The following is a 5,451-nucleotide window of genomic DNA, read 5'->3' as shown; positions in this document are numbered from 1 at the left end:
GGTCAAAGTTTATGAACATGCTGAAAAATATAAATATGGATATCCTAATGCCTTTTGTGACCTCTCTCAGGGATGCACTAAGGTAAAACTTGAATGTCCGGGTGTATAGTTTGCTTTAGTTACCTCTCAAGCTGGCAAGAGCAGGATCTTCTGATGCTGGAAAATAGCAATCATATTTGCATTAATAACGTGACTTTGTAAAACATGGGATTTAAAACATTCAGTGCCAGTGTTGATGACACAGACAGCGACAGCTGTTAATTTTTGCAGGCAATTTCCTGTATGAATACTGCTTAACGAAGGCAAATAAAGGGCTCTATTTCCTGATTTATTAACAAACAAATGAACACGCCACTTCATAATTGCTTGTGCCGCTTGCTCTTTATAGAATGGATGTAAACTAGAAAAGGGACTTGCAATTTTGAGAAGAAAGAGATTAGACTGAGATAGGTAGCATAGAGAAAGGAGCTACGTCTGCCTATGATTTAGCATGAATAATGTCTGTTTGGGCCTTGAATAGATTTCCTTGTACTCCCTGCTCCAATCACTGACAAACATGCTCTAGTTAATAAAAGACATAAACATTGACCTATTTGAAGAACAGGCACGTGAAAAAGCAGAATGGGAGAATTAGCCTGTTATCTGCAGATAAACATATGATAAATGAGGGCCTCCATTATGCTGTTTCCATAAAAATAACATTTACCTACCTGTAATTGAGTCTCCGTCTTTATTGTAAAATGTACGTACTAGTACTCACACCCAGGAACACCTCAGCTGATTAAGCTGAAAAATAATTGTATTTTTATCTCTCTCTCTCTATCTCTCTCTCTCTCTATATATATATATATATATATTGTCTGAGTACACCCCTCATTCTGCTCTAGCCAAAAACATTGTGGTAATTCACCTTCAAATTCACTTTTTGTATGACAGACAGTAAAATTCTTAGAAATATTTCAGTTGGTCTCAATTTTTTATGTTTTTGAATTATTTAGTTTGCTGTTCGGCAGCTTTCCAGAATTTTTGCAAATATCTGGTTGCTGGGGTACAGTACCCTAGTAACCAGGCAGTGGTTTGAAATAGATACTGGAAGATGAATAGGAGAGGGTAGCATTGTAACATAATAAAAAAATGTAAAGTAAGAATAACAATTCAGGGTCAGTGATCCCCATCTGATATCTGGAAAGAAGGCAAATAATTCAAAAACTATAAAAAATAAAGAACATGAACACCAACAAAAAAAGTAAGAAAAAGGGCATTCTATAAAAGTAACTATCCGTTTAAAAATATACAATATGTTACTGAAGTATAACACTGTATAAATGTGTATTTGTGTAATTTTGTGTGACCAGCTGATGCCACAGCTTCTTGATACAGTAAAAGGAAGTGATAAAGTGCCAAGCCCTCAAAATGTTGCTTGTGTCTCTCACCTCTCATAAACTACTATGCTTTGGAGCAGATTGCTCCATAGACTTCATTGTAACCACTTTGAGGCTGTCAGGTTTATGGAATAATAAAATGTTTCTCAACTGGTATATTTCAATGGAGGGGAGATACCTGAGATATGTTTAGAAACAGTTTTTAGCTTAAAGGTTCCTGTCTTAGGAACACCTCAGGTGAAAACATGTAAAAATAATGTAATGTACGGGGGACTTTAATTATCCGGACATTGACTGGACTAATGGGGTGGCTAAGTCAGAAAAAGCTAGTAGGTTTGTAAATATGCTAAATGACAACTTTTTATTTCAGGTGGTTCAAGAACCTACTAGGAATGACTCTATTATGGATCTGGTAATATCTAATAATACTGAACTCATCTCTAACATTTGTGTGGGTGAGCATTTGGGGAACAGTGATCACAACATGGTCTCCTTTGAGATAATGCTGCAGAGACAGCTCTATAAGGGAGTAACAAAAAACTGGGAAAGGCTTTTCATGGGGTTAGACACAGAAGGAAAATGGAACATCTTTAAAACATTGCTTTGCAGATATACACAACAGTATATTCCCATTGTAAGCAAGGAGAGGCATCGCAAAGCAAAACCTTTATGGCTGAATGAAAGTGTTAGTGTCGAGGTTGGTAATAAAAAACGTGCTTTTAAAGTTTTCAAGTTAGCTGCGACAGCAGAAACTTTCATCAGATACAAGGAAGCAAATAAAGCATGCAAAAAAGCTATCAGGCAAGCTAAAATAGAGATGGAAAGGGATATTGCAGCTAGGAGTAAAAAGAATCTGAAATTATTTTTTAATTATGTGAATAGTAAAAAAATGAAGCAAGCGCCTCTTTTCCAAAGAAAACAACCCCAACCTCGACAGTCTAACCTCATAGCTTAAATCTCCCATCCCCTTTACCAGTTTAGTTGCAGTCTCTGCACTCTCTCCAGCTCACTAATAACCTTCTTAAGGACTGGAGCCAAAACTGCACTGCATACTCAAGGTGAGGCCTTACCAGAAACCAGAAAGAGGCAAAATTATGTTTTCATCCCTTTTCTCTTCAATGCCCTTTTTTATACAAGACAGCACTTTATTTGCTTTAGTAGCCTCAGAACAACATTGCCTGGAATTAAACAACTTGTTTACAAAAATCTACAAAAATGCCCAGATCCTCCTCAATTTTGGATCCCCCCAACACACTATCATTTAGTGTATAACTGGCATTTACATTATTTCTAGGGGGCTGGTACAGTAGGCTGAAATCATAGGAAACAACACCTACATCACAGAGATTCTTAAACCATAGTTAAAAAAGGCATGTGATGACACATTAATGTTTCCTTGCATGTTGGCGTGAGGTGCAGGACTGGAAGAATAAAAGAATAATATAGAGCATAATCTATTATATAGATGATATTTCCAGGTGGATTTTGTGTTGTTAGTAGCAGTGACACAAAACAAACAAAGAAGGTTGCAGTATACAGCAGCACCTGCTATGAATTTCCCTAATACGCAATAGATACCACCAACAATAGCTGTAATTACATTATGCTGCTGGCTGGCTGCAAGTAAGTGATCTCATTGCTGATAGTGAGGTTTCAACCCCCAAGCCTGGGCTCTGTTTACAAAGAATGTATACAACTGCCGTTATAGCATCACAGTATATCTACAGTACTTAGTAAAGGGGCAGAATGGCAGAGGAACTATACAGTAAACAATTCCTGCAACTGCTGGGGGTCCCAGAAGGTATAAAGAGCCAGTTGGGCACTACATGAGAATTTCCATAGGCAAAGGCATTTTAGAGGAAAGGCCTAAACATAAAAACAGGGTCCCTTTTCAAATAATGGCACCACATTAGCAATTCGCCAGTCTGTTGGCACCATACCAGACCTCAATGAACTTAGTACCTGGAGATGAATACCATCCAGTCCTGGGCCTTTGTTTACCTTTACATGTTCAAGTGTCTTCTGAATTTCTTACTGAGTGAAGTAAAAAGGAGCCGTTTCTCCCACTTTGAGGGTCCTTGTTGTCTTGCTCAGTGTCTTGGGAGAGCCCTTGCCCTCAGACACTTGCCAACAGCTTTCTGCCTAGTCACTGAAATATAACTAAAGTATGTCTAGTACATGTTTTGCATTCTAGAAGATTGTAGTGGAAGACGCTAATGAAAACACAATTGACATGAACTGTAATGCAATGAACAGCTGTACTGTATACTAAATTAGCTAAGAATACAGAGACAGAGGGTCAGGATGCAGTGTCTTGTTCTTTGCACCCTACCCCACCAAGACCACGTCATTGCCTTCAGAATGGAGTGCAAGGACCTGGGTTTTCCCTATGACTAGAGCACTACTATTTTTGTGTTTGGCACAATATTTATGACAGGAGGGGGGACATGTAGTTGGTTTAATCTGGCACAAAGAGAAGAGCCCCGCTACAACCAGGATGCAAGTGCTTTTTGAATGAACACTAAAGTCTTGGGATCTTGGTTTTCTTGAATTACCCCTAATTTTTTACCTATAGGCTTGCCAATTAGCTATGCAGGACGCAGATTCAATATGTGGCTGGTGTTAAAGGGGTGAGGTGGCAACCCTACTTATCTACCACTGTGCAAAAATATTTCATCCCCCCACAAAAGCACAGACTGTACTACAGCTAAGTACAGACATTGTAGCAACAAATATATTTTTAGAATAACAGATTTTCTCATAGAAGGTTTTCATGTTCTAACACTGTGGTTGCAGAGAAGGAGGAGCAAAGAACCAATGCAACTTAGTGTTAACTCAATGCTCTTTTGTAAAAGGGATTCTTTATTAATTTATTCATCTATACATACAACATAGGGGAATAGAGGAAAGAAAAGTTATGTTGCTGATCTTGCATTGTACAGAACAAAAAGTTTACAGTAATTAACACATAGTATACAAAGATTTTAGAGCAGTCAGACATCACACTATAGTGCTCTCAAAGGGCATGCTTGCTACAGCATTCATAACCACTCCTCCTCCAGGAAAATGTGCAGGATAACCAAATGATGGTAGTGTTGGCAGAACCAACTATACATGCCGAAATGTTTGTTCCATTGGTGAATCTCTAGAGGCATAGAACAAAAATAACATCCCCTTTGATTATGTGTTCTTGGGTCTGATTGCAACCCTGATCTGCATGGAATTAGTATGTCCTTCAAGTGTGCTCATACAGAACTGAGCCTAAATGTACTGCTCCACCAAGCCAACTGCTCCCATTGCAGGGATTCTAATTTCCAACATGAGTCAGTTTTATCTTACACATCTCCCAAATGTAATTACCCATTTGTACTAAGAGCAGAAACCTCTGATAAAAGCCATCTGCTAGGTGCCTGGGCATCATTTCACCCATAAATAAGCTTAAGATCCTTGAATGGAACTAAATGCATAGTTAAAAAATAATGTAAAGTGTATCTGCTTTTTTTACTTGCGACAGTAATTTTATTAAAACAAAACAAACAAAAAAACTAAGGGATGTTTTGCATGAGTTCCAATCTTAGTGACTACTAGCAGAAAGTACCAGTAAGTTCTTGAAAATTCTCATTAATGAAAGCAAATAACCAAACAAGTGTTTACGGCAGCAGTGTAACTAAAAGACAACGGACCCGACAACAGTCCATTTTAGTGCCCCCCATTGAGAAGAATTAATTTTTTAATACAATTGCTTATTAGTTGGGTGCCCACTCAGACCCATATACCCCATGTGGGCCCTCCTCCTTCTGACCATTTAGCCTGCTTCACGGTCATTCCCTATTTCTGAATGGGAACAAAGTGGAGAAATAGATGGAAGAATAGATACTAGCATGTAAATAAAAGAGTGGGCATATGGTCTAAGGGTTTTCTGGTGGGCCCATGAGGTCCCAGTCCAACACTGACCCCATTGGCCCCCAAGGCTCTGCTCCCTTTATAATTACGCCCCTGGTTTTCACCCAGGTGATGTCAGGAAAAAAAAAAAAAGCAAAAATTATATTAAGAAATCACAACGTATAAT

This window comes from Xenopus tropicalis, chromosome 8, assembly GCF_000004195.4.
Source record: "Xenopus tropicalis strain Nigerian chromosome 8, UCB_Xtro_10.0, whole genome shotgun sequence".
In the NCBI taxonomy this organism is placed as follows: domain Eukaryota; kingdom Metazoa; phylum Chordata; class Amphibia; order Anura; family Pipidae; genus Xenopus; species Xenopus tropicalis.
Note: the sequence above shows the minus strand (reverse complement) of the source record.